We start from the raw sequence: 19,635 nt of genomic DNA, 5'->3' as shown, positions 1-19,635 counted from the left end.
AAGCAGTGCCATCAGTGCGGCTGCAGTTCTCTGTGTGGGTACAACTTCCAAGTGGCTGAGCTCTGGTTTCCCTTTGCCGTCCAGGGACGGAGAGAATAGATTTTTCTGTTGTGCCTTTCCTAAGGAGACTTTCATAGTGGAGAAAACTGAATGGAGTTTGCCTCCTTTTTGTTGCCTGAGTGGCACAAATTAAGCAGAAGAGGGCAATGGATCACCCTTTGATCTGTTGTTCAGTCATCTCTTCTAGGTTTGCTGTGATGATTGTGGGCTTGGCAATACTCTGCCTTTCTTTGTCATGTCTAGATTTCTTTTCTTTCTTTCTTTCTTTCTTTTTTTTTTTTTTTTTTTTTTTTTTAAATCTCCTTTTGTGGTGTTTAATTTGACATTAAAATATATCATGCTATTATGAAAATATAAATATATTCTAGAAATCTTATCTACGAGAAACTAGTTAAACCTTGCAAGACGAATAATGATGAAAATAAATGCATGACACAATTGCACTTGCAAGACTGCTTTTAGGCATATTAATCTTAAAAGAATGTTCATGTAGAATACTAAGATGAGAAATAAGAGAGCAGTCTCCACCGACATCATGTCCAGGAGCTCCCTGCTGAGCTTTGGTGGACTAGCAGGTGTAGAAGTTATGTTATTAAATTGATTTAGTCCTTATTACTGGTGTTTGGATGAGCATTCAGAGGACATGAGGTTTTTTCTTCCCCTGCTGCCCCCCCCCCCCCCCCCCCCCCCCCCTTCAAGGTATTTTACTGATAAAAGGCTGAGAGGCAAACAGATATTTCTTTTTTTTTTTGGCATAAGTTTTTAATTTTTCCCCCATGAACTGTACATAACCACATTTTCCACATATGGGTAAAAATGGAAATAATCTTTTCAGCTATGGATATTTCTTAATATTAGCTGAAAGTAAAGATACACATAGGGCTTCAGCTCTATAAAAAAGGTGAGAAAACAAATAAGAACAAGTGTTAATTCATGTACACAGGATTTGTGTCTGCACAGCAGGTGTAAATGCTACATTAATGCTGGAAATATCTGTCCTGCTGTGTAGTTTTCCTTCCTTTTTATTACTTCAGTGTTTGGTCTCGTATGAATGCACCATACTTATTTGCATGTTATCACAACAGATTTCTCTTTGCTTTTAGTTATCCATATAAAGACATAGGTGCTCTGCATGACCTCAATAAAATATTCAAATCAAATACTATACCAAAAATATTTTGGTTTTCATAGTGCAGTATATATATATATACACACACACTTATATAAAAACACTATTTTTAGTCTAGGTTATTAATTGCACACAAAAATGCTAAATAAAAAAAAGTTATTAAATATGCAATGTCAAACACTTCTAATTATGGAAATGTCAGAAGTAGGGTTCAGTGGGAATCTCCAAGAGATGGAATAGAAAATTATCTAGGCTGTGTGACTCAAAGCATCTAGCATTGTTGAGCGTTCTCTGTGTAAAAACAAATCCCATGAACTTGGTCTCTAAAAACGCACAGCACACTGCAGATGACACCCCCTGTTAGCAGGCTGGAGGTTAGCATCTATGGAACATACAATTACTCAGTACCTCTGGCAAGTCTGATTTAACCAAGTGGCTTAAAATTGCAGAAGTCTCTCCAGGGGAAGGATGAAATTCAGTTCTCCAGGGAAGCACTTAGTTGTCTGGAACCTGCAGAATTTTCTTCTTCTCGCTGCCCCAGACTGGCCTGACCCGTATTTCAGAAACCATTAGCTCGCGGCTGTGTTACCGCCACGGAGCTCAAAAATGTATCTTTAATCAAAGTCTGTTTTTCAGAAAGGAAGTCAAATCTTGATCTGTAAACATACAGAGATGGAGAATCCTCACTTTGTGTGGGGAGCGTAACTTCCCTGTGATTAGTACTGCCGTCACGGAGATGAGCTGAGCGCCCAGTTTGAATGAGTCTGTTTTCAGACTAATGATAGGGGTTTTTCTCTAAAGTCCCTCTCCCTTGCCTTTGTCTCATGGGAACCCAATAGCCGTGTCACAGCTGGGATGGGATAAAAGGAGCCCGTGTATCCGTGCTGGCTGCTTTGCTGGTCCCAAGCTCCCACTTGGACAGAAAGCTGGGTTGTGGTGCTTTGTTTTAAAGCAAAGGAAGACTCGTCTTGTGGTGGCGTGGAGGCTCAGCAGCCTGGGATGCTCTGCAGCAGTCCCAGCCGTGCTTTGTGCCTCTTGTGCTGCTTCAGCTTGTGCTGGACATCCCCTCGGCTCATGCTGGGCATCCCCCTGGCACGTCATCAGGCTGTCCTGAAATGGCAGGTGTCAAGTCAGGATCTTGCACTTTGGTGCTACAGAACCTAACAGCTGATTGTAAAGCCTTTACTTATTATAAAGTACAAATCCTATTATGTTCTTTTGTATGTTAAGTTTATTAAAGAATTGGATACAAAAATCTTGGTGGACAATGCCTCATTTTTTGTTGTTATTTTTGCAAATTACTTATTTTAAACCTTTGTATATGAATAATAGTGAAATCTTAGAACAGAGTATTTACTCTGTTGTGGTTCTCCATTGGATCTCTGGCCTCTTTGTCATAAGGTACATATTGTGGAAATAATTGCTCTTTATTCTATGAGAATTATAAGGAAAACAACAACATACAAAATTCAAAATAATTTGCTAATTTGGTTTTGCCATCTGCACAAACCCTCAGTCAGTGCTTGTCCTTCAGGATGAACTGAATGTGGTATATGTTCTCTTCTGTTTTGGTCTGTATTTTGCCTATTTCTTTCATTAATTCTGTATAATCCTCTGCAAGGGTCAAACAAAGGCATTGTATAGAGGGACTATATGTATATATATTATATATATATTTAATGGAAATGAATGCAGTAAGTGGAAGAAGGCTGAAAGCACATAAAAAAGACAAGCATGCCATCAGTCATTTTAAGTTACTCTTCCAGACTGCTTTATATGGCACTCACATTTTTCCAGTGTATTTTTCTGATAATGCTTTATGTATTTTACTTGACACAGCAGGTACCTGGGATTTGTACTTTCATATACATGAATAACAAAATGGGCTTTTTATTTAAAATTGGTATTTTTACACTGTTTTATGCAGCAAAGTGATGAATTGGTGTACCAGTACTTCGAACTGGCAGGTCAGTAAAGTGTGGTTATAGTCAGAGCATTGACTGTAAAAGTTACATCATGGAATCCTGGTTTTATTCTTTTTCAATGAGTCCAGCAAAATTGCAGTTTACAGTCTAAAAACTTTTTTTTCTTTTCTTCCCTTCTTCCCCTAAATGCAGATTCTGGCCTTTGAAAACGCATCTGTTTTCTTTCTGTCTCATACATTATCCTCAGTAATAAGGGCTCTACAGTCAGAGCTTGGTGAGTGCTTCTGTTTATGGTGTGTGAGGCAAGGCAAGCTGTGGTTTGTGCTTCCTGATACATGTTGCTTTTGCTGGGATAAAAAGAATGGAAAGGTTTTTTTAAAATTATTGTAAACAAAAACAAGAAAAAAGTGCAGAGAAGAAGCAAAGAAGAAGGGGCTATTTTCATATTGGTATTTTCCTGTTCATAACAAGAACTTAAGGACTCCTGTAGGGACACGTCTGTAAACAAACATCATGACAAAATGTGCCCCAAGGCAAAAAGATTGCCTGCACTCTTTGCATTGCAAAGAACAGGGGAAGGGTGATGAGAAGTCCACTGCAGGGCTGCAAGCCCTTGGCCTCTGGTTGGGGTTCTTCTGCTGGGGTTCTGATGCAAGGTGGTCCGGGTGGTCTGCTGCTTGGAAAGCTCCTCAGCTGTGCTCCACTTCCCATGGAAAGCTAAGATAGGGCTGTGTTTTCAGCGTTTTAGAAAAGCTCATCTTTCAGGTCTTCAATACACAATAAAACACTTATTCAACCTAATTTGAGCTTATGATTATGTCTGGAGATGAATGTAGTCTGGACCTAGGCAGAGGACGCAGTGTCTTGGGGCAGTGTCAGTGCCCGCTCCCCACGGACGAGCAGCTCTGCGATGCCCATGGGCACCTCACTGCCCTGCGTCAGCAGCGGGCTTTGGGCTCTTCCCCAGGGTGTTCCCGGGGCTCCCAAGGGAGAAAAATGTCTCTCAAAAATGTGTGACTTAATGAAGTAGTTGGTTGGCAAAGAATGAGATAGATGAGGTAGTTTTCAAAATATGTGCTCGTTCCTCTTCTAACCTAAAAAGTATATTTTTTATTCTCTGATGTCACAGGGCCAAACTTTCTCTCTTCAGTGACTTTAGAAAGAAGTCTGTGATTCTGATACTGTTAGATACTTTGAGGACTGTGTAATTAACATCTGAAAGCATTGCTTAATAGCTTGTCTTCATACATTTATTTTTCCTTCTCTAGAAAAAAGTGTTGATATTTTAAGCATTTTAGCTGCTGCTGCTTATTTTTTTGCTTCCTTTTATGACATAAAAATTCAGTTTGCTGGTTCATTTTGAGCCTGACTGGAAGGCTAAGTTTGTTTATTTTGGCAGCTTAGTTGTAGATCGGCCAAGAGGAAAATGAAAAACTGTAGCCTGTAGGCATTCTGCGTGTGCTTATCTAAATACTGCTGGGAGCAGGGATAACCGTCTTTTTCATAGTGGAGAATCCATACTACGCAGGAAAAGTGTCGGGGAGAAGGCTCGCTTGTTTATCTATTCTCGTTGTTTTATCATCCAGTTATACACAGGGTCCTCAGTGTGGCTGGTCAGTTGTGAAGCCGGCCGTGGTGTCGGCACACCTACGCCCGGCAAGCAGAGGGAGGTAGGGCATGAAGTACTCTTGTCCAGTAGAAATTTAAATCAATATGATAGATATCTGGTTTTTCTTCTCCTAATGTTTTAAAGATAATTAGAGAGTGTGCATCTCCTGTGTATGCGTATCAATGTAGCAGTAAATCAGGAAAAAAAATAATCTTTAGGCTCCTTTTTTGGTGCTGTAAACCCAAAAAGGGAATGCATTCCAGAAGAGCGGGCACAGCTGAGGGGTACCCTCGAGAGCTCTGCTCCGTGCTTCGCACTCAAGGCCAGGCGCTTTGGGGTTTATTGCTGTCGTCCCAGACATTTTAACGTTTTACCAGTCCTGTTGATATCTGGGTGGGACACACAGCGGATGCAGAGGGAGTCTTGCTGCCCCTCTGACCCCAGAATGCCCCCAGCCTGGAGCAGTTTCTGCATCCCGTATTTTGGGGTGTTCACAGCTGCGTAGAGCTTTGCACCTGGGAGCCGGCAGGTAAGGTAGGGACATCTCACTCCTTCTCTAGTGGCATTTGTATGTGTGGTATGCTCCTGGACTGATGCAAGATACCTAATACCTTTCTATTTTACAAATCCTATGGTGCTTACTTTTAATTTGCTTTTATGCAGTGCAAGGGAAAACAGCATTACCGTATACTTCGCATTGAAGCATTTTAAAGATCTGTAAATATGAACTTTTCAAGAAGCTTTATCACTTGGCATTATGCTTTGTATGCTGTTTATCACCAGGGTGTGTGGGAATGTTTTCTTACGAGAGATGATGAACGTACAAACTCTTAATTCAATGAAAGTCTGTAACAGTTCAAACGCTATTTCTGTTCTGTTAAAGCAAAAATAATAAAAAAGAAGACACTAGTGAAATAGGGAAAAGACACTAGATTCAGAAAGTGAGGAATATGTGTTTAATGATCTCTTTAAAATGCTCCTTGCTAAAAGGCATCTATCCTAGCCTCTGAGGACTTGGATACTGTTTTTTATGCTACGATGCCACAAATAAATTATTCCTTCTGTTATTCTAATCATACATGTACACTAAAGCCTAATAAAATTCTTCCTTATTTATCTGAGGGAAAAAAAGTATTTTTTTTCTATTGAGAAGCCTAACAGCTGGGCTGTGGCGGATTGGCTGATGAGAAGCTAACTCCAGAAACACAGCTCTTTCACGAAAATTACTTTGACAGAAGAATCTCATCCACGTGGCCAGGATTCATGTGATTTATAAGTAATTAGGGTGGTAGCATTTGGTAGCTTCGGAGTGGCGAGGGCCATGTTTAATGCTGCTGTGGGCAGCGTGTCCGAGGCAGAGCTCACGCCACCCTCACACACGCAGGGGAAGGGAATGGACTGTCTGGGCTTCCCTGCCGGCCCCACTGTGCCTGTGTGGGGTGAGAACAGTTTTATATATCTTATTTGGGACTAGCCCTAATTGTATTCCCTGAATTTCACTGCCTAAGTGCATTTCCCTGCCTTCTGCCCCTGATCCTATTGCAGCAAAAATCACAGCTTGTGATTCAATAAAAGCGAGATCTGTCTGCGCTGTCGGGTTTGATCCGCTGGGTGCAGGCAAGGCTCACTTGTGCGCTTTTCCTACACAAGTCTGGGACAAACCAAGTCGTAGAGCTGAAGTGTGAGCCTGTCCTGTGTGGGGCCATGGGCAGGCATCGTGTCCCACCCTGTGCAGGGCTGTGGCGGTGCTGGACTGGCCGGAGCCCAGCCTGTGCCTCCCTGGGGCTTGATTCCAAGCACTGGGGGATTTGTGGCCTTGGGAAAGGATCATCATGATCCCTGCTGCCTAATGTATGATTGCAGATGCAGATGGGCTCAGCAGTATGCAGGCCATGCACAGGTTTGGGTGTACCCAAGTCCATTTTGTGTCTTGCCCACTTCTTGTGCTGAATTCCCCTTTTATTTTTTTTTTCTCCAAGTGCCTCCAGGCACAGTGTCCCAGCTGGGGGCTTGCATGTTGGGAAATGAAGACGTTTTCTGCATAAATTTGTTATGTTTCCTTGTTACCTGATGTTGCCCTGTGCTTAACACAGCGTGCAGTGGTTTGGGCGCTATTGGAGTGGAGCCGTGGCAGAGCAAGGGGACGGTGCCTGGTGCGTGGTGCCCCCATCCCGCAGTGAGCAGAGCACATTTCCCCCTGAAGAAAACATGAGGAAAACATCTTGCTTTAAGAGAGATATTTAATATGTTTTTCATATTTGGAAAGCAGTTAATGTCTGGGAATGTCCTTTTGCTCCCTGGCCAGCACGATTAATATTACTTTAGATCTTTTTTTTTTTTTTTTTTTTTTTTTGAAAAAAATTTAGATTAGAAGTGATTTATCTGCAATGAGAGTAACAGCAACTACTTCCTCTGTACTAATACTTAAGGTTGCTTTCTTTTAAGCATTATTTTTGGGAGGGTAAAAGCTTTTAAAAATAAACATGTTTCAAATTATTTTTAGATTAAAATACTTTATGGAAAAAGAGCTGAATTTTAGCATATGAGCAGTAAAACAGGAAATCAGGACTTTGGAAAAACACAGATGTCGAAAGGCTGAGCAAAAATGGGCTTTCCACTGCCTGCAGTTAATTGCACAGAGTGCCTAACGAGGATGCATCCCTGGTTGTGCCTGAGGGGTTGTGTTTCCTTGTTGCCTGAGGGGCCTGGGAGAAAGCTGCCAGGTGCAAGTGGCAAAGCCTTGCCTGGCATACCTGTTGTGCGAAGCATCACTGGAAGACTCATCCAGCAGCACATTGTTCTGTGTTTCATGCAGGTGTATAAATAATGACTCAAATATTTCAGAATGTGTAAGAGCAGGTTTGTCAGAATCAGCTTCAGGTAGGCTCTTCTTTGTAGGTGGTAAAAATTATTATTTCTCATTTGATTTTTTTATACCTTTTTTTGTGATAACAGGTGTTATTTTTTTGCTTGGTATTCACCCCGTGACCTTTGTGAATGCTCTGGTTACCTACAAACTGAAGTGCTAGATATAAGTAGGCTTAGTTCAATTCAAAATTGCAATTGTGCATAAAATCTACTGCAGGTAAAAGTAATTTTTTAGGGAAATAAAGTTTGATTACATTAAAGCAATATTTCAGCCTCTTTCGCATCAAGTTCTGATCAATAAACACTTGTTCTGTGGAAAGATCTCAACAAAACAAGCTTGTCATCTGCATCTTCCATCGATGAGGCAGACCACATTTGCCAACATTTCATATCATTACTTTGTAAATTATTCAGATTAGCTAAAAATTGGATGCTGCCTCGTTTCCCTTTCCTAATCCACCTTCAGGTGGAGCACTCCTTCCTCCTGCACAGGGCCCTGCTCAAGCACACTGAATGTTGTCTGGGCAGCGAGCAGAGACCGGTGGGCTGGGATGTGTAGGATTTGTATCCCTGCTTTTTCTTCTAATAGGATTCTGCCTTTGGCTGTGCCATGTCTAATTAATAATAGTGTATTAAGAAACAAGACTAGTCTATTGAGTCCATAATGCATGAATAAGCTAAAAGGATAACCCAAGTTACTTCTTCCCTACTTAGGAAAAATAGAACTTAAGTTTTCATTTTGTATTAAAGACCTTCCTGCTATGATAGCACGTTATGTGCCACGTACATGATTTTCAAAGGAAGCATGATTTATCCTTCTCATTTGATTAAAGTCTGGAATGAATAACAAATCTCCTTTTACTTGCACCTTCCATTACAATCTTACAGAAGCTGCTTGGGTGGAAATACTGCAATGGTCTGATTATCAAGCAAGCTCATCCACATTATTTCCAGCCTTAAAAGCCCGAAGCAGTACCTGCCCACCACAGCTGGGTAGAGCTACCTGGACCTGGATCCGCAGCACTCACAAGTGCACTGCAGTCCTGTGAAGCAAACCAGTCTCTGGTGGCACTCACCAGAAACAGGGTGTTTTCTAGGACTTGCTAAGGTTGACAGAGCACTTTGTCTGTGATAAGAGGCACCTGGATATAGGGAGAAATGGCACTGGTGCTGGTGCTGACCCCTGGAGCCTTCTTGACCCCATGCTGGGCTTTGAACCCACCTCCTCTTCCTCAGTCCCTGGATTTAGTTTGGCCAAGAGAATTTGGAGTGCTCAGACGTAGCCGCACAGAAAGATCAGTGCAACACAAACCAAATGAAAATTTAAACTGGAAGTATTTGAAATTGATCTTCAGTTAATCCCTTCTACAAAAACATGTCCAAACAGATCCTTGAAAAGTCCACGTGTGTGTTGCAATGCAGTAATGTGTCCTTTCAGGAAAGAAAATTCATTATTTCTTTTCTTAATATATGAATAATCTTTCATGAGTTGATACAAAACCATGATTGGTTTAATGTCTTTCATTGATGCAGTTACTTATAGCTTTCCTTAGTTCTTTAAAGCTGACATTTTTCTTGTCTGGTGTGTTCAAATATTTCTTTAAATAATTCAAAGTCTGTTGGATTTCTAGATCTTAGTGTGAAAATAACATTCCTTTTAATTTCCTCCTTTGTGCCTAACCAAAAAAAAAAAAAAAAAAGTTGAAATTGGAATTTGAAGTTTAGTAGATGATATTGTCATTATTGAAGAAGGAAGGAAATAGAAGCCAATTTTGCAGAAAATGTGTCCAGTAGTTTTAAATATGCAGATATTTCAAGTCCCAATACTTGTGGATGAGCACTGGAGTAATTCTGAGTTGGAAGCTTTTCTGCAATGTACATTTATTAAAGTGTGCAAGCAGAAATCCGAGTGGTTTCTATCAACCGGGCTCACTGGGCTCCAGCTCCCCTCCCAAACCCCTTCCTGCTGGCATCGCTCATTCCTGGCTGCTGGCTTGTGCTTGCCAGCACTCCCAGGTCCTGGCTTGGGGGCATTTGGGGGGAAATGTGGAGTTTCCTGTTTTCATTTGCCTGTATATATGTGTGTGTGTGTATGCATGTATATGTATACACATGTATGTATGTGGTCCTGCCTTTCTCAGGTGCTTTTCTGCAGCAGAACTGCTGCAGTGATGCTGGTTGCTCTTTGCTTTTCCTTTGTGGTGCATGCAGACGGCTGCAGCCTCACAGATGGAGCCTGAGCAGGGATTTTCTGTACCTGGCCCCCATCCTGTACTGCTGCAGGAGTCCATCAGTGTTGTCCCAAGCTAGAAAATGAAATGTTTGTGTGCAGCAAAGCACCACCTTCTGAAGCAGGTCCTAGTTTCTAGACACAAAGAGGCTCCTTCAACTCCTTGGTTATTTGGAAATATATGAACAGTATTATGCTTAATGTTCCTATTGATACATTTACAAAAAATGACTTCAAAATCATGTGAGGTGGTTTTGTTCTGGATGCATGAGCTCAGTCTTGACTGAAAGAGCTTATCATTTTCTCTATCATGGCTGATGCAATTAGGGGTTATTTTGGTCTTATTAGCTCTATATGAAGAAGGCACGTGGCCGGAGCCAGCCTGTTTATTAAACTGTGACTCAGTTCCAAGCATCAGATGGGACATGACTCACTCATGCTCTGCTCTGTGATATCATCCTTTATCTGCCAGGCTGCTCTGTTCAGAAGTGTTGAACCTCTGCTGGTTTTGATTTGTGTGCTGGAAGCTGTGCTGGCACTGGGTTACCCAGGACAAGCATGTCTATCAGCAGCTCATTCAGGGACACCAGGAGTTTTCTCGCTGGGGATGATGATGCACAGTGCTCTCCAAACCCGGCCTCTAGGCTGTGGAAGAGATGTTTCCTGCTTGAATCTTTATTTTGTGCCATCCACATGACTTCCATCATGTACCTGATCTCCCTGTGTGATAAGTCCTTGTTATCAATGTGGGATTAGCTAACAGAGTATTTTGATTAATGCATGCAGCTCCTGCAGTGAAACATTTTCTGTTTTCAGATTCTGAACCATCAGGCTTGCCCACTTTGATACCGTTGGCTGTTCTTTTTGTGTTTTGTGTACAAAACATAGCTCCACTAATAAAGACTTTATGCTGCTAAAACTGCCCTGTTCCTGATGGGGAAGACTGTGTCATCTGTTTTTGTTACATCTGCATTTAGAGCGTTATAACCAACATTTCACAACTCCTTTGTCCTTAGGAACGCTTGCATTGTCTCAGAAGAGATGTTCTGCCTCGTGCTGCTCGTCCACCTGGGGCCTGTTTTAGTTGCTGCTTGGGGTTTTTCGCTTGTCGCTGTCTTGCTGCTTTGCACTTTTGATGAAACAGGCTCAACATTTTTTATAAGCAGAAATGATGGACTGTTTTTATTGAACCTGTACAAATACTTGTAGCATTTTACCCTCATTCTAGTTTTCTGTCAATGTTCCCATTGATCAGGAATATGACTACAATTATGTATCAGGACGGTTCTCTGAAGTATAGTCTGATTTTTTTTTTTTTTTTTTTTTTCCCCTGAAGTGACTGAAGGTGTGCTAATCAGTTCCTCCAAATTTTTTGGCATTATTCACATCCCCAGCCTCTGCAGGCAGGGAGCCTACTGGTTCCTCCCTCAGTGCTTCAGCTCCACAGCTGTGACACTTGTGCTTCAAATCCTCAGTGAGCTAAAAGATATATCCTCGGGAGTGGTAAGTGTTGTGAACATTGTACATAAGAGCAGCAACAGCAGAGATATAGGAAACAGATGTTGTGGTTTCCAGTTAAAGTTCCAGTTACCATTCTGGTAAAATACTGTAGACTTATTGGATATAAGACGATGCTAAGATGCTACAAAACCACACAAACCTGTCTGACTCAAGTGTTGCTGCTGGTGGTTACCTTGCTGGATGGTGAGCTGTAAAAACTTCAAAATTGTTTGTGAGGTCCTGTTGTCTTGAATTTGGTAAAACCAAGTTATCTGTGAATGGTGAAATTACCTGCAATCTAGTCATCTTCCTAATAGGAAAATGCACTATTTCCAGAAAATGGAATTGGACCTTTTTTGACAGTTTGGAAGCACCTTGTTCTTTGAGTGGTCCACATACAAGTCCACACCACCTGTACTCATGTGTGCGCATCTCCACAGGCTTACAGCTGTTGTGTGGTTTTGAATTCTCAAGAGGACTTAATATGGCAAACGTAACAGATGAGTATGTTGAAAGATTCCCCTGCTTTAGCTCCAGAACTTGTAGGAACACAAGTCTGATGTGCAAAAACAGAGCCATAGGGGGGCTGCAGCTTTCTGAGGATCCTTTGATGCCAGTTGTACGTAGTCACATCCTTGTACCTGAAGGCCTTCCAGGGCCATCATGTCCTGTGGCAGGGAGGGAGCCCTGGCTGTGCCCTGCTCCTTGCAGTCCTCTGCTCAGCCACAGGGTGGGACCTGGTCCTGCAATGGGCAGGAAGGACCTGGTGGGTGGTGGGACACGTCTGCTCTGTGTGGGTGCCAGAGGCTGTGGTTTTATTATTTTTAAAAGTTGCTGATAGCTTTTGTGGGTCTGAGTTGTGGGCAGTGCTTCGTGAACACAAGTTGTGTGGTTCAGTGGTTTTAAAAATGGTTATCACCACGATGCTCGGGTGTGAAAATATACCTTATGTCACACACACCACCTTTATAAAGTATATAAACAGGGTTTTTCATCTGCGTTCCATTTACTGTTACATTTTGTTGTCTTTGCCATGGGCATTTAAAACTGAGATGTTCTAAAGAGCCCTGCATGAAATTTTAAAGAGACTGGACCTTTCATCTATGCAACAGCAGGACACCAGATAGATGAACAAGAAAGAAAGAGAAATTGTTTTTGAAGAAATAGCAAAAAAAGAGAAAAAATGACAGTAGAAGCAATTATTTTATCAAAGGTTTATTTTCTTTCTTGTTTTTTAAAGACCTTTCCTCAGTTGAAGTTAGCTGCCTCCTTACGTATGTTTGATTTGTGGTTTTCACAAGATCCAAATGAAAACTGTCAGCTGAAAGATGTGTATTGTTAATGAGCAATCACAATGGTAACAGTGATTTCAGCGAATTTTGGTGCTCAGAGAGTTGCAAAACTCTGGTCTTCTGTCCTCGAAACAGGCACATGTTTCCCTTTCATATTTCAGTCTGTTCCTTGACTATGGAAAGACCTTTTCAAAGTGTAAGAGCAGAGTTAGTCTTTGCCTCTTTCTTGCTTGTAGTGAAATAAATCGCGTTTCTTATGATAAGGAGCTAGGTTGCAGTCCCTGCTTCCCCCTTTTCAGGCCATTAAGCAGCAATCTCCACTTGTGCTGCTTTGGCCTGTGTGGGTGACCTGACTGCGTGAGGCTGGGCGTTATGCCGCCAGTCCCTCTCCTTTCATCTCGCGGTTGGTTTTGATTAGTTCTTGCACTGAATTGTCCCCTGCCTGCTGCTCCTCACCCCCCGGGGTGGCTCCAACCACAGCGCCCGTGCACCAGGAGGGGCTTAGGGTCTATTGGGGTGGTGAAAGGGGCAGCAGGGCTGCTCCATGCTGGGATGCTGCTCAGAGCAGTGTCCAGCAGGGGCTGAGCTCCCCAGAACATGTAGAACTTAATGTGCCACTTGGATGGCTTGTTTAAGGGTGAGGAAAACTTGGAGAAATCCAAAAATTCTAATAAATGTACCTTGTATTGCTCTACTTCAAATAAATATACCTTGTATTAATTACATAGGGCAAATGGGCAGAGAAAGGTTTTTTGTGCTGTCAGTAAATATTGAGGCTGGAATCTTGTTTGAATTAAAAAGATGTGTGCTGGGTGAAGGAGATCTACAGAGATATGTAAGGCCAGAGCTTCCAGCAGTCCATACTGTCTTTACTGAAAGGCATATTTATATCTTCCAGACTAGTAATTAATCACTCGGTAGGATTTTTTGGGACGTGCATTCACAGAAGATCTTTTTGTACTGCCAGGAACCACAAAGCATGGGCACAATTAAAACACTGATTTAATTTATTAGGTAAAGGCATGGAGCGGGAATGTTTTAAGCGATGTTGACAGGCCAGGATTTCAGAACCACCTATTTTTTTTTAAATAGAAAACAAATGCTGCTCCTTACAAAAATTAAATTACGTTAATAACAGCTTTCTAATATGTTGCTAGAAAGAAAACAAAGCTTTTGGCATTAATTAAGACGTGAAGGAATGGTATAATTTTTAAAGAGAATACATTTCAAAGTTGTCTATTTATAAGAAATGAAAGGTAATGTCTTTGTTCAAATTCACTTTAGAGGAATGCTGCTACTCTGAAGAATTCACAGCTTTCCCCAAGCAGCTTCGGTGCTCTGGCTGCTTCCCCCAGGGCTGACCCTGGCAGCAGCTGTGGCTGTGCCTGGATGCGGCCCCAGGTGCTTGGGCAGAGAGGATAGGTTTGTGCCGTGGGGTTTTGTGGCTGGGTTATTTCTGCCGGTCCCTGGCACCGGTAGCAGCAGCGATGCCATCTGCTCACCAAAACGTCCACCAGGTCAGCGGGGTGCTGCCAGAACACCTGGGAACCCAGGGCAGCCCACGGCTGAGGGCAGTGTCAGACCCGTCCGTGCTGGCCCAGCACTTACCTGTGCTCAGATGTGTGGAGCATCTGAAGTGAGACTTGTACTCCTGTTGTTTGTTACAGGAAGTCCCTCTTCTTGGTTAAACAAAATAAAACTGAGTAAAGCCTGCTGAAGCAAAAGGCACACGTGCCAGTAGCGGCAGGCGGAGCATGGTTTTTCTGTAGCAAAAATTCCTGAGACGTTCGCCAACTTCCTGCTCGTGATTATGACTTTTATTTCTATTCCTCCACCTCAAATATGAGACAGAAACATCTCATAAAAGCATCGGGTTGTGCCGGAGATAAATTAGTTATAACTTTAATTGGATTGCTCGGACTGGATGCAAGCAAAATATTTTACATGCAGAATACAGTTTGCAGCGTTTGTGGGTTTGATGGTCTTAATGCTCTGGAAAATTATGTTGTCCTGAAGCATCAAATAGGCTGAGGTCAGGGCTTGGGGCAGGGCTGCACAGTGAGCAGTCACATGCTTGGTGTCACCACCATCTATCACAACACAGCCTGTTTGCAATCTGGCCCTTCGGTAAACTACCACCACGCAACCCAACCACTGTTTATTGTGAAGGTGGCCAGCCTGGATAAGGGTTTATTTCAAGAGTTCTTGGTTGCATGCCCTTGTCCTCCTGGAGCCCTTCAAGAAGTGCTGGCAGCAGATCCCAGGCAGGGCTAGGTCTGCCCTGGGAAGTTGCCGTGTTGCTGTGTCCTGGAAGCACATGGAGCAGCGGCACCCAAGCGTGTAGAGGATGCCCAGTGGTCCCGGTTGGCTGCATTTTCTCCTTTTCTGAAGAGATGCCATGCTCATCCTGGCACATGCAAGAGAGGATGAGACTCTAGCTAAGCTATTATTCAACTTCTCGTTTGACACTGTGCCAGTGTCCTCCTTTCCAGTTTGAGAAATGCTGCTTGTTTAAAGAGCTGTTATAATGTACCATCTTAGTTATCTGTGAATTAATAGAAACATGCTTCCATTTAGGGTCATTTGTATGACCTAAACTTTAAAACAATTGTGTGACCAGTGCTTCAAGACATTATGATGTGTATGCTGCAGACTGTTTTCCTGTTCTTTGCCACTTTATGGAAGATTACAGAGGAATAGGTACATGAAGAGAAATAAAACACCAGATGAATCCTGCTGAAAGAATCCACAGTCTCTGTCCAGGATATTTGGTATAGCAGAAATGTACATGGCTGTAGGAAAAGGTACGTGCTTTCTGTCGATGGAGGTATCGTCGCAATTAATCCCGAGGAAATGTCTCATTTGCAATGCTGTGAAGCCCCCTGCTTTGGGTGACTCCTGCACTTCCACGAGGCCATCACCACCTCCCACGGCCAGCCCCAGCTCCCTCTGCCCCCATGCCATTGCGGGCTGCCCCAGGAGGGGCAGACGTCAGTCTCACAGCAGCTGATGGAATAAATCGATACGAATTCCGGGGTGATGCCAAGGATAAAAGGGCTGTTGCGGCCCCTTCACGCGTGACCTGAAGGATGCTGTGCAGGATTAGGGGTTGTGTGATCACTCTCTGCCGCTATAAATGCCTCTGGAATACTGTCCCTTTCTTGTGCCAACACTTGAAGAAGGGTGCCGGAAAGGATGCACTCAAAATCCATGAGGATAATTAAATAAATGGAAAATGTATCTTATGGTGACAGATTTAAAAAAACAAAAACAAAAACAAACAAAAAAAACCAACCCCAAGTCTCTTACATTATCAAAAAGGCACTTAAGAGGTGACTTGAACACGGTCAATAAGTGCTCAAACAGGCAAAAGAAATTTGAGAACAGAGAGCTCTAAAAACTAACAACAAAAGGTATAATGAGATTCAGTGAATTAAATTAAAGGTAGACAAAAATTTGTCTAGAAATAATGTATGTGTTAATCAGGCAAGGTGATTAATCACTGGAACAACTTAATGGCCATTATGGTGGATATTTTAAAATCAAGATAGGATGATTTTCTAAAAGCTGCAGTTCAAGTGCAACTATTGAGCTTCAAACTGGAAGTAATACAGAAAATTCCTGTGGCCTATATTATGCAAAGTGTCAGATCAAATCATCGCAGTGTCTAGGGTCCTGTGAATTAACAAGGCACTTTTGTTTCTGAATAAACATGACCTCTAATAATTTTCTGTTTCTTGAATAATTCAGCAGTCCTACAGCTCACTGTTTTTGATATGTTTTATTCCATCACCATGAATTGTCTGAACATGGGATTTCTTCAGTGATGATCCAAAGTATAGAAAATAAATGATAATGGAATGAGCTGTCAGAAAAAATATATTAAAAAAATCCTTTATGTTTCTGCCTTTTTGTGTATCCCTATCTATTCTTCCCTTAAATCTCCTGTGCTTTATGCATCTGTGGCACCCCATGTCAAACAAGGTGTTATGCAAGGCTGGAATGATGAACCCAGCTTTAATTTTGCTGCCTTTTGTGAATGTCACAACATTAATGTAGTCTATTTTATTATTTGGTATTTACCATGTCTATGTGTGCACATTGTATTAGCTTAATGAAAGAGCAGTGATGGGATAAACTGCAAAGAGCTGAGAGAAGTGACAAAGGAGATAAAGGGTTCTTCATTTTAATAAACTGTATGCTAGCACGTGCCGTTAAGAAGATACTCCTCTCACTGGAGTGTGGTGCAACACGGCGTGAGTACAATGAGTTACGATCACAAAGATATAACGCCAAACAGTGGCTGGACTGTCAACCTAAATCAGAGGCATACCTTTTGGAAGAGACTTTGAAGGTTATCTTGGAATAGCTTTCCAAATTGACTTTACTTTTCAAGTGCAGGAGAATTGATGGATGGATGGAGAGGTAGTCAATGAAATTAAATGTGGGCAACCATCTGCATAAGCGTAGATTTTTATACAGGGCATATCACCTGACGGTTTTACCTTTATCATGAAATGATTACATATTGTGTCTGCAGTTCTGTTACGATGATGAGCACAGTAGGGCTTTGCCTCTCTCAAGGCTGCCATCAGTCTGGTCTTGAAGTGTGGTTCACCTACGAGAAGCTGCTCATGGCTGTACTTGCCAGATGCTCAGGAGGGGGGATGCGAGGCTCCACACTGCTTGCTGGAAGATTCTTCTTTATCTGTTAAGAGCTTTTTGTTTGGATTCCAAAACTTGTTAAGTTTTTCCCTGCTCCTGGGAAAGCACAAACCAATCTGCCTAAATGCGAACACTCACTGCCATTTTTGGCATGTCTTCCAAGCAGCTTGACTTGTTTCACTCTAGTTTTTGCTTCAGGTTAAAAGCAAACTGGTGTGATCCCGCTCACATTCTTGCCACGAAGAAGATGGGAACTGGGGAAGTGAAGCCCTCGTTCCCTCCCACAGCACGCTGCCTGGGGCTGTGCCCGGTGTGCCCTCCTCCTGGGGCTCCTGGCTGAGGGAGCTTCATGCTTAATCTCCAGCACGAACACATTTATTTAAATACCTGAATGAAAGCCTGATGAGGAATGCTTGCTTGCATGTATTAAATGCAGCATTAGCTCGTTCTTACTCGTGCGGTGCCAAACTCACCTTTCTCTCCCTGCTCCTCAATCTTGTCTCCTTGCAGCCCCAGCCCAGGCAGCGGTCCTGGGCACAGGAGCAGGAGGTGCTTGTGGTGCTCATGGTGACTGGAGATCTCACGCTGTGGATGCTGAGGTTTGGAGAGGAGACGATAAGGAAAGGCCACAGTAGCACTGCTTTTGTGGTGCCTGCGCAGCCAGGTCTGACAGGAGAGAGTGAGTCAATAGAGAAGCAACGACACCTTAATTTCCAGTCCTATGGAATGTGATGAAGATAATAGAGTAATTTTTTTTTTTTCAACTACAAAAATAATTGAATTTTCAAAGCAAATTTGTCTGCAATTTAAGGCTATTCTAAAACAACATGTACAGAGGCTGTTCCATTGGAATTTGAAGGACTCTTTCATTTATGAATTGACCAGATACGTTTTAAAAAATGTACCAGAAACCACAAACAGATTTTCAAACCTGTTCCAGGACAAGTAAAATTTCTGTATGATTTACAGGATTCCTAGGGGGAATACTTCACAGTGCAAGTCTCTGTTTCTTCTGGGATTTAAAGAGGCATTTGTTATATGTGTTTCCGTATTTTAAGAAGCAGGTATTATTCCATGTACCGGTACCAAATGGTTTTGTCCCTAAATGGAAAGAGTTTTATTGCGCTGTTGATGTCACGGGTCAGGAAGCCAGGAGACACCTGTTTGTTTGGCTCTCGGTAAGAACTCTGTCTGCTGACATCTTCTGAGATTTATTCACACACTGGAAATTGCAGATGACAGTTTCTCTGACTTTCTTTTTAGATTCATGGTTTGCAAAGTTTTTTTTTCTTAATGAACTGTTAATTCATAACAGTATCCACTAGTGATGTAAAATAAAAGTCTGCTTCTTTCCAAGCTGGTTTGCATTGTGCTGTAGTTTGCAATTTTTAAAAGTAAAGGATTTATTTCCTCCTCAGCTTTTTGTTTAGACCTCAGAATTTCTAAGGAAGATTTTTTTTAACTTGTTTGTGGTTACTATTTGCACAACTGTGTGCAACATCTGACTGAGTAATTGTGTGTGCACTGCTGCATTTTTATAAAATGTGTTACCTTATCTGTCAAAACCCACATCTGCATCCCTGGCACACGCCGTGTCAGTGCAGGTGCAGTATGACCACCCTCTGCTCCGTTTTTGACTTTCTCTAAACACTCCCAGACACTGATGCACAGATTCACAGACGTGGGAAGCTTGTTTTGGTGTGAACCATGCACCTATCTAAAATTATAACATCATCTTGTCAGTATTGTGGTGTATTTGCATTTGTACAGCCTGTGAGCTTGAGCTCTGTGTGTAATGTGCCTGTGAGCAACACGTGTGTGTAATTTCAGACAAGAGAGGGACCTGCTGTGGGAACACGTACCTCCAGGTTCTGCTGTTGGCGCTCGCGCAAGCCTGCTGCTGCACGTGCAGGCTCGTGGCAGCGTGCGGGATGATCAGGAAAATTGCTTGGCAAGTCGAGAGGCTGTGCAAAAGGCAGACTTCCCCTCTTACAGGGTGATGGCCTGGGCTTTGGCGGACTGTAGAAAGCTGGGGGAAGTTAGTGGAAGGAGGTTGCTGCTGCACAAGGGGACGTGGCAGAGGTAAGGCTGGCGGCGTGTGAAACTGACTGCTGCAGGTGAACCTGGGTGCTGGACCTCTCATGTTGATTTGTATGGATTTTGGACATTTAGATGATTTTAGGCGAAACTGACTTGTGACTTTAAAGTGAGCTTTGTGGTTTGCTTTTGGAGCGCTGGTAATTTAATGACTTCGATGTGTGCGAGCAGGATTCTGCAGGGAGGGAGCAGACTGCACAGGAGCTGCGGCAGTGCTCAGTTCTGGCAGGGGTTTGGGGTGTGGTGGCCTCGTGCCTTGC

General features: G+C 42.6%; 1 long non-coding RNA gene across 1 annotated transcript in view; it reads left to right on the top strand.

Annotated features, from left to right (window-relative positions):
- Positions 1-17,874, top strand: part of LOC311214342 — a 33,646-nt gene extending 15,772 nt beyond the window's left edge. Inside the window, exons 2-3 of the long non-coding RNA XR_014618833.1 lie at positions 3,307-3,388; positions 17,789-17,874. This is a non-coding gene — a long non-coding RNA (uncharacterized lncRNA). The remainder of the gene's footprint in view (positions 1-3,306; positions 3,389-17,788) is intronic.
- Positions 17,875-19,635: the final 1,761 nt, after the last annotated feature.

Source organism: Netta rufina (assembly GCF_964035555.1).
Source record: "Netta rufina genome assembly, chromosome: 13".
Taxonomy (NCBI): domain Eukaryota; kingdom Metazoa; phylum Chordata; class Aves; order Anseriformes; family Anatidae; genus Netta; species Netta rufina.
Note: the sequence above shows the minus strand (reverse complement) of the source record. Positions and strands in the feature narration are given on the sequence as shown.